Raw genomic sequence first — 9,940 nt, 5'->3', positions numbered from 1 at the left:
CGGCGGTGGCGCGGCGGAGACGCCGCCGGCCAGGGTCGGGCCGACTGCGGTGCGGCGGAGACGCCGCCGACGTGGGAGGACGCGTGGGAGGGCGCGTCGCGACGTAACACAGCAGGTTTACGCTGCGGCCGGCCTGTGGGTGCAGTGGCTCCCAAAACGCCTACCCTTGGCTGTCCACGGAACTTGTGTTACACCAAAGCCTGAGAAGTTGCTGCAAGCAAGCAAACAAGCAAAGCAACCACTGAAATGCAGTGACTGGAATCCCGTGAAGTGGGATGGCCCTGGCTTTAGTAGCTCAGCGTCCCTTGTGGCGGTTCTCTTGCAGCGTGTGAGGTGCAGTTATTCCGTGGCATGTCACCACAGGATTACACTTGGACACAGATGCGCAGTTTAGCCCTAGGCCTTGACGAGCTGCGAAAGTATTTCCGGCTGCCCTTGGTCGTGTCTGACCTTGACCTTGCTTCTTAGGAAGGATCAGTGATGTCACGCCCCAAGCCAGACTGAGTGCTCAGTGGCTAAGTAAAGAGCTGACGTCAGGGCTTTGACTTAGAGCACAGCGCGACCTGCGACCGATATTGGGTCGCTCAGCTCATAATCACCACGCAAAAGATCGACTTGGTAGGCGACAGAAATGACTGACATTAATACAGGTCGGCCCGACGTGGTGACAAAGCCATGCTCTACAGCTCTTTCTGTAATCCCCGACAGCGAACGTCATGACGTCAAATTGTGACGGGCGTGACCTGGCTTGTCTTCTCGGAATACTGGCTAACCGAGGCCCAGAGTTCGGAGGGTCCAGGTGCCGATCAGGCTCGCCTCACCTGGCACAAAGCCTGTTTGGAGTATCACATAGCTTACCGTCTTATGCAGCGACCCAACATCATCGCCGGTCGTAGAATGTTATTGACAGAGAATGGGACGGAGATACCGGTATCGGTAAAATCAAGTTGCTGTTAGCGACGTAGCGTCACTCTTGGTACCTATGTGACTAAGACGTGGGGAATCCAGCGGTTCCCGTGCAAAGACAAGACTTTTGTTTCGTAGTTTTGGTGGTCTGCTAGCTCTTAAGAAACCTGCCCAAGTGAGTATATGCTATAATGGCCACAGGCGAAAGAATGGCTGGCCGTTACAGCTTCTCGATCATGAGAGGAACAAAACATTTTGTATACATATCATGCTTATGAAGAAATATATCTTTATGTTCTGAGTAGTACAACCGAAATGCTCTGTGGGCACACATGACTACAGTCCTCGAGTCGTGAGCCTAGTCAGAATATCGGACGGGCATGTCACATGCCGCCATCTCCGTGGTCTGGGGGAAAACTGCTGGTCTCGATCATGACTACAGTCCTCGAGTCGTCAGCTAGCCTGGTCAGAATATCGGAGGGCATGTCATATGACCACAGTCCTCGAGTCGTCGCCAGCCTGGTCAAAATATCGGACGGGCATGTCATATGACGCCGTCTCCGTGGTCTGGGGAAAAGCTACTGGACTCGTAATCTGGCGGCACTTGGGACGACCCCCAGAAGGGGCGCAATGCTTGGACCGACCAAAATGGAAAGGTCAGCTGGTAACTAGCCGGTGAGGGTCAACCCAGGCCCGGGGCAGCGGTGCCACAGCACTGCGCGCCAGGTAAAACTCTCCTCACTCTTGCCTGGCGATAGGGTAGAGGCAAAACTGTCTGTTGAGCTGGACAGCTCAACTTGGGTACGGATTCAGAGTTCACACAGCAAGCTATGCTTAGGAGGCGCGACGAACACGATGCCACCTACGCAAACCATTTGTTAAACAGCTATTTTTTAAAGGTCTGAACTTGATGACCAGTCTTTGTTACCCCACACCTCTTACCAACAAATTTAGTTTGGGTGGTCTGCGTCTGGTCTGTGGTCTGTGGTCGTCCGATATCGATACAGTCCTCACGCCGCCATTGGCATCTACATTGACCATTGGCACCCTCCAGTAGCTGCCTCTTGGCATCTGTTATTCGTTCAAAGAGCGGAAATAGGCTGACTTCCCTGCGCAATGTAGCGCTGGAAGACCTCAGGCCAGAGCAGAACAAAACAGCAAAGCCGAGTGCCCACAGATAGACATTCAAACGAAAAAATATGGTCGTGCACCGTGTGGTTTTCTGAAATGTTCGATTTTCCTTGACCTGTCACCGTAAATGCAGATAATCCGGCAGTGGACGCATGAAAGCATGTCGATAAATCACCCAAACTGAACGAGACACTGAGTAATTTGCCTTACTTTTCCAGGTAGCAGCATGAATCGTGAGAGCCGGATAAGCATTTGGCTTCCTTCCCGTGATCCAATGATTCGATGTCCTCGGTTGCGAGTTTATGTGAGTCTGATATGCAGGGACATAGCCAGGGTTGTAGGACATGGGAGTTGTTTCCTCCCGACCTCACCCCTCAAGAGACATACACTAGATACTCGGGATTTCGCTTGCCGTCGCTTCAAACTGGCAGGAGTCTGGAAGAAATTTGATGGCTCAAATATCTGACATTTCTACAAATCATGATATTTAGATATACCTGTAAATACCATGATCAAATTTAGTATTTGGTATAATACGAATCGTATATCATGAGTCAGTCAAATATGCACCACTTGAAAATGCGAAGCTGTGCTTTGAGATCAGTTTAGTTCAATCGGAAGTAGATCGAATAGATCGATCGAATCGAAGTAGATCAATGGCCTATGTTTATATAATTTGCTAGCATGTATAATATATATCTAGATCATAGGATAGAAACATGGACAGAAAAGAGACATAAGATATTTAATTGGCTTAACATAACGTTTCATTGCACAAAAAATCCGAGCGACAGTTGAGGCTAGTTGCGTCCAATGTCTGCAGGTAACGTGGTTGACATAGTCTGTTAGGGATAAGTCGTTGAGGTTTTGCGTGAAGCACACTGTTGTTTGAGAATAATGATAATTCTTAGCAATCTATCATCGAGACACATGAAGCACAGAAAATGCACCCCCTAAAGCACAACAGGCAACGTCATGCCCACCATTTGATTGCTGAAGATGACTTAGGCTACGTGCAAAGCGAGCAACAGTACTAGCAAAGTACGCCCTGATGCCTTTTGGAAGTGACTTGACCGCCTTCCTCACTTTGTGTGGAGCCATCTGCGGGGAGCAGAGCTGCATCCGTTGTTTGGGTGCTCCAGGCCCTGAAGCTTAACCCCGCGATATGCCCCCTTTCGAGTTCTCCTCGGGCGAAAAGACTCGTTAGGTTGAGGTAATGCACACGGCGGCCGCCAATGTACCACCGGCTTTAGAGGATCAGGCGGCCACCAATGTACCGCTGGCTTTAGGAGACCAGGCGGCCGCCGATGCGCCGCTGGCTTCAGGGGATCAGGCGGCCGCCGATGTACCGCTGGCTTTAGGGGATCAGACGGCCACCGATGTACGACTGGCCGGCAGATGTCGGATGTTCGTGGACGCTGCCTGCTGTGTGACGGCTTAGGCCGCCCTGTTCAGATATCCAACTGCCAACGCAGCGCGCCCTGATTTCGGGGATGCAGTGCTGGTCCACTACCTCGCGGTGTCTGTGCTGGTAGCAGGTGAATCGTCGAGTCGATGAAAACCAGCTTTAATCATGCATTGACCGGACTCCTCAGCGGAGCACCATTGACTGGAGGGAGCAGATTTGAACCTCCTGGCATAGCACCATGGCGTGCGGTCTTAGACCACACAATAAACTTAAGTTTACGTGTGCATTAAGATCATAGGTCAAGGTCAACTTACAAAAATGCTACTTAAGGTCCAAACGGTGATGGTTTATTATATGTTATATGATCAACCATAAACGGTATATAGTTTTGGATGGCACCAGCGCACTCAGGCCATTAAGGGTGGACCGCCGTCTGGACCTGTCGCGGCATCAGCGCACCCAGACCGTCCTTCTCTGACCACGACGGTGCTGCTACCGAGCAGACCCTCCCGCCCCAGGGTTTCTCCGAGTGCTTTGCGTGCCTGCCCCGGCCAGCGTCGCCGGCGGATTCCTGCGGCAGCCGGCGGCCGGCCCGGCGGCGCGGCGTGCCGGCCCGGGTGCCGACGCGGCCCGGGACGGGCCATGATCGATGCGGCCCCGGCCGCCGGTAGCGGGCGGGCCGGCTCGGGCACGACCCGCGCGTGCTGGTCGGCCCGGCCCGGCCGCCGACCGGCCAGCTCCGCGCGCTGATGCTAATCGGCGGCCGGCGGCAGCGGCGCGCGCTTTTTGTCGGGGCGGGCGCGGCGGCGGCGGCGCAGCGGCCGGCAGCCGCCGAGCCCGGCATCTCGCCGCCGTAATTACGGCAATAATCGCCGTCATCTGGACGGGGCCTAATATCAACCTTCCCCGGGCGGCCACCGTAATAAAGCCAGCCGGAGCGCAGCGCGGGCGGCCCAGCTATGGCGGCGCCGCCCGGTCGCTGCACGAGCGGCGTCGGCGGCGCGGTTGGCTGTATCTCGCCGCACACCATCCTGCAGTGACAGTAACTGGAGGCTGGACGCCTCGGCGACGGCCGCGCCCGGCCACCGCGCCGGACGCCCCGCGCCGCGCCGCAGTTCCGTCGATTGCCGCGGCGCCGCGGCGGCGCCACCGGCGCGCCAACAATTACTCTGCAACGTCCGGGGCGGCGTGCCATTGTGGCCTGCAGGGCGGCGCGGCGCGGCGCGGCGCCTATGGCCGCGACCGGGCCCGCACCACCGCCAGCCGCGCGGCTGCAGCCCAGCCGCTGCAGCGACTTTGTAATTACAACATCAGAGCGGCGCTCCATACCTCACGCAGCAGCGAGCTCGGCTCGCGCCGCCGGCCGCAGTTATTATCAATTTTTATAAGCACGGCCTGATTTAGTGCGCGTGCCGACGCCCACCGGCCGGGCCGTCTGCCATTAGCATTGCATTAGGCGGGCGGAGAGCGGGGCTGCGGCCGGCCCTGATTAGGGACCCGGCCTCCGGACACGACGCACCGCCCTCGCGCGGCACCGGCTGCGGCCGGAGCGGACGCGCGTCGCAGACGCACATCGCCGGGGGAGACGTGCCGTGGACAGGTCCTGACGTGCGCCGAAACAGTGCGCAGTTGGAGACCTGGCACCGAAACGCGCGTGCTGCCCGCAGCGTCAGCCCGCTGGACCCCGGACACGCGCGATCGTCTCATCCAGGAAGCTCGGGAGTCAAGCGCTGTCATGAGCAGCGAGCTGCGATCTTAGCTTCGATCGCATTTTGCGTCATCACGCCTTTTCGCACTCGAGTGATCGTACGCCGGGCTAGCTAATCAGGCCAGGCTCTCCCCGCCCGCGGCCGCTCGAGACGCCGCCGATCAGGACCGGCCCGGCTGCAGAGTGCAAAAGGTCAACCGAGTGCTGGCCTGCGACGGATCGACCCCCGGCCGGGGTCAGCACCGCCTGTCTGCGTCTACCAGGCCGGTCGACCACCAACGTCCCCTCTGACGCATAATACGCCGCGTAATGATACGCCCGACCGCTATAATTTACATTAGGCCCCAATTACTCGGGATTATTTATTGAGGAACGAAGCTAGTAGCGGCTTCCGTTTATCATAGTCGCGGTAAACACACCGATGGAACTGTAACCTGCGATTAAAGTGTACCCGGGCGGTACGGCATCCAGCGGCGACCGCACGAGGCAGCCGCTGATCATCGGCCGGCGGGTCGCGCTCGTGAGTGATGTGGCGCGTGAGAGGCCCGCCCGCTGTGCCGGTACCCGCGGACGAAGTGCGGCAGCGCGCACAGCAGCGCAGCTAGCGGTGACACGGCGTGAGCGCGTCCTCCCTGTGCTGCGCCGACCCTGCCGCCCACGGCTTCTCATTAAACGCTAACAGGCAAGATTAGCTAACTGCGATTATAAATAACGAATAATTGAGATAATGACGACAATGTGCAGGTGGTTACACGGTTCTGTGCAGACACATGCAGTGTGATGTTTTGCCGAACAAGTCGCGAATCCAGCGGCCGCCCCGGACAAAGCATCCCCTACGCTGCTGACGCCTTTGATCTCGTGCAGCAGACACGGTCGTCCGCGGGCCGTGCTGTGCGCCCGGTCGGCCCCGGGTCAGCCCGGTGGTCGCGCGCGCCGCCGCCACGCTCCCGGCGCCGGCCGTTTTTGCGATGGCCGGCCGGCTCTCGCCGCCGGTGTTTCTTGCCTGTGCGGCGCTGCGGTCACTCGACCCTGCCGGCACGCCACCGCCGGCCGGTGGCCAGCAGTCGCCAGGTGCTGTCTTGCGTTTGCTACTAGAGGAACCCCCTTTTCGTTCGTGAGAGCTCTTTTATTGTATTAAGTCAACCAGCGCGTCGTCACCGCTAGTCAACGTGCCATACTGCTCGTTCGTGTGCTGCGTAGGCAGGCATTGCATGGGTCACACGTTGGTCCAGTTCACAACACGGAGCTCACGCCGTTTCCTCAATTGTTGTCAGCCCTGCGGCAAACAATGCTGTCACATAAAATTTTCTGAAACAAAAATCGGCAGATTTGCGCCCAGCTGAACACATGACACTGACGTGGCTGTACACCACTACAAGGCTTCAGTTCCCGCTTCCAGGCACTCCGGTCCCGCCTTCGGCTCCCATGACCGGAACTTTGCTGTTGCTGTTTACTGTGAACTTTGCTGTTGCTGTTTAAGGGCATACAGTCACATCCGCACCACTTCAGAAAACCATTGCTGTGTCTATGACATGACATGTTAGCACTGGATTTGCAAAATATTTCTTGTATTCCCAGCGTTTTTTGGTGGAGCTCCACTGAAGCGTTCCCGGGACACTCACGGGACACGGAGCACTCGTTGGCTCGATGGTTCCCTCTCCACGCCTCGGTCCGGTGTCAGGCCCCTGACCCCGGTCCGCTACGACGCTCCCCGCCCAGACCCGGTCTGTCGGCGGCCGCGCGCCGGCCTGCCCAGCAACGTCGCTCCGCGGTCAGAGGCGCCTTTATGATAAAACTGTAGCAGGCCACCTCATTAGCCAGACGCCGCGCAGCCCGGAACACGGAGGTGCCGCGACAAAAAAGCCGCCGGCATTCTTGCACGACATCGGAGCCGCGCCGCCGGCGGCGTTTTTGTGTACCTGCGCGCCAACACCGTCATGAATGCCCGCGTGCAGCTCGCCCAACCACGCCGAGGTTAGTCGCGGGGTGGTGGGCCTGGCAGCGCCGCAAATAGAAGTGTCCTTGGCAGCCGCGCGCGTGGACCTGCTGATGCAAACCGGCAAAATAAGGAGCACGAGGGGATGACGTGGTCGGGTGTGGGCTACGATGTACACTGCATCGTCATGATGTTTTTGCCGCTGTCACACTTCAGGTAACATGGAGTGTAGATATGGCAGACCGACTAGTAGCCGAGCGTCGTCGTCTTCTGGCCAGCACGTCGCGCACGTCTGAAACAGGCGCCGCATCTATGCTTCCACGACCTGGAGAGCGTGCAACGCGAAGAGTGCTGCATCTCTGCTTCGCTACCCATGAGCAGGTCCCCAAAACAGCTCGCGGGCATTGCCGGTGCACGAGTTCTCTGACCCGTTCCGAGTAGCCGCGATTAATTACCAAAAGCCGATCGGGCACCGGGCGGCGAGCTCTTTGTTCTGCGGACGCCGTCAGATGAAGGAGCCCGCAGCCATCGGGCACGGATTCAGGAGCGCGCTAACATATTCAGCTATTCGGCCGGCCGGCCGGCGGCAGCGTTGAGCGAGCACCGTCAGCGCGCCGCATACCTCCGTCATGATTACGAGTACGCCGCGGCCAGCCTGTACAAACAGTAAACATTCTGCAGGGCGGTGATCGGCACCGGCCCGGCCGCACCCCGGTATGCGGCCGCCGTGGTGTCGGCCGGGCCAGGGGCGCCAGACGACGCCGACTCGGCTGCGGGCGGCGTAGCGACGCTAAGGACGGGTGGCCGGCGGAGAAGGAAACGGGGACGGGGACGGTGGCCGGATGGGTGGCGAGACCGGAGCGGAGGCGGGATGGGGCGGAAACGGAAAACGGAGCCCGGGCGGAGAAGGGATGGAGCAGAGAATACAGGGGCTGAGATGGTGACAGGGGTGGAGGCGAGACGTTCCATCAGCACCATGCTGTGTGGTAATGCCGGACGGTGCACGAATAACTGTGATGATTGAAACAGTAGTCATTCCTCTGCTATGGAACGTGCAGGGCTACTGCGTAGAACAGGGAAGTAGCGTGTATTGTTTTCACCCTGCGTTGCGAAAGGCCTCGTATCACATTGGCCTGTGCTAAATGTGCTACGGTGGCCTGAGGGCAGTAATGCAGTCAGATGCAGCCACGTCAGGCCTCAAAATATGCGGACAGCATTGGCGTGAGCTGCAATTACCAGCTTGCCGCCAAGCAAAAAGGCTCCATGCTGCTACATTTAACTGCATAAAAAGAAAATTGTTCTTGCTTCGTGGCTCGTACTGTATGGCCTCCAGGGGCCAACCTCATGTTTATGGATGATATTGAGGCACAGCAAGTGCCGTCTGACAGTATCCGTGCCGTGCAGGAGTGGCCTCTCGTCGACAGTTGCCACGGTCGTCTGTTAACGTCAAGTTGCAGGGCGCATCAGAGCATGCTGCTCCCTGATCTTCTACAGTGATTCCTGCTGTCCTTGGTATGCGATGCCACTTTTTATCGCGATTATGTTGGAACAGGAATACCTAACCAACGAATCGGCACAAAACACCGGGGGACCGATCTGCATGCAAGTGGCGTTTACGGAAAAGTTAGTTCTCATTTCTGACACTGAGGCAGCAAATTATGAGGTACTTTGAAGCGGACTTTTATTAAATCTTGTAAATTAAATTAATAGCAAATGTAAATAATTAATCTTGTAAATTAAATCTTGGGCGCAAACTCGAAGGCATACTCAGGGTCTGCGTTCTCAAAATGAGGGAAAATGCGCTTATGCTGGTAGGAAGCGACCCAAGTTATGCCACGAGGTGGTGTTTCAAAGGAATGTGTCAAGACATATTGAGATATGGCGTGGTGGCCGTTTGATGCTTATGGGTGTGTCATCACTAAAGCCATTTAATGCCCACAACATTCAGATGTACCAAATAGACACTCGACGTTTCAACTAGTGACCCGGAGCACTGGAGGAAGCGTCGGACGATTCCATAGCAAATATTGATGACTGCTTGACGTCTTCTGTAAACTTAGCTCTAGTTATATTCAAGCGTGGCTATCATCATCATGGCCCACAATGATGGAACACCAGCGAATGAAATCCTTTTTTTACTTCCATAAAGCAAAAGTCAGTTGAAATAACATACTTTGTAAATGCAGATTAAAGAAAGTTACATTTTTCGTCAGAGGTTTAAACGCGCACACTATAGTGGCCTTGTTTTTCCCACATGAAAATTTTCTGCTGAGGTCAGTGGCACGCCCTATGTTCGAAAACGAACTACAATAGGACGTACTAGTTAGATGAACTGGCACAGCCATGAGCTGTAAAGTGTGGTCGTCATTTAAACGGGCCTAATATGGAGTTTCCCGCTCCGTAGAACTATTTTACACACAGAAAATCCGCATCGAATATTGGACTACCGACGTGAGGGGACATTCGTTTGGAGATGGAAAAATAAACATATTCGACCAACTTGAAAAAAGTAAACAAAGGCGCATCAAAATATACCGCAAAACATCTCTGAAATTTTGGCATATTGACCTGCTCACGTTATCTGAGCATAGACCTGAAGAGGAAGGTTGCATTGTGCCAAGGTCAGACCTTCGGGGTTGTGTAGGACGGTACCCGCGTCTCACGGGGCTCAGCTGGCCAGTGCCGCGTCATACGGCACTCTGCTGCACACGTGTTGCGCACCTGTACTGACAACGTGGCTTTTGCTTGTGCCGGCCCTTTACGTCTCTGCAGCTTACGTGGCAGCTTACCTAAATGGATCTATCTCTCCTTTCTCCTGGTTATTCTACGAGGAATAAGGCTAACAGTACTG

This window comes from Pollicipes pollicipes, unplaced genomic scaffold (genome assembly GCF_011947565.3).
Source record: "Pollicipes pollicipes isolate AB1234 unplaced genomic scaffold, Ppol_2.1 Scaffold_5724;HRSCAF=6776_pilon_pilon_pilon, whole genome shotgun sequence".
NCBI lineage: Eukaryota > Metazoa > Arthropoda > Thecostraca > Pollicipedomorpha > Pollicipedidae > Pollicipes > Pollicipes pollicipes.
This window is presented reverse-complemented; position numbering follows the sequence as displayed.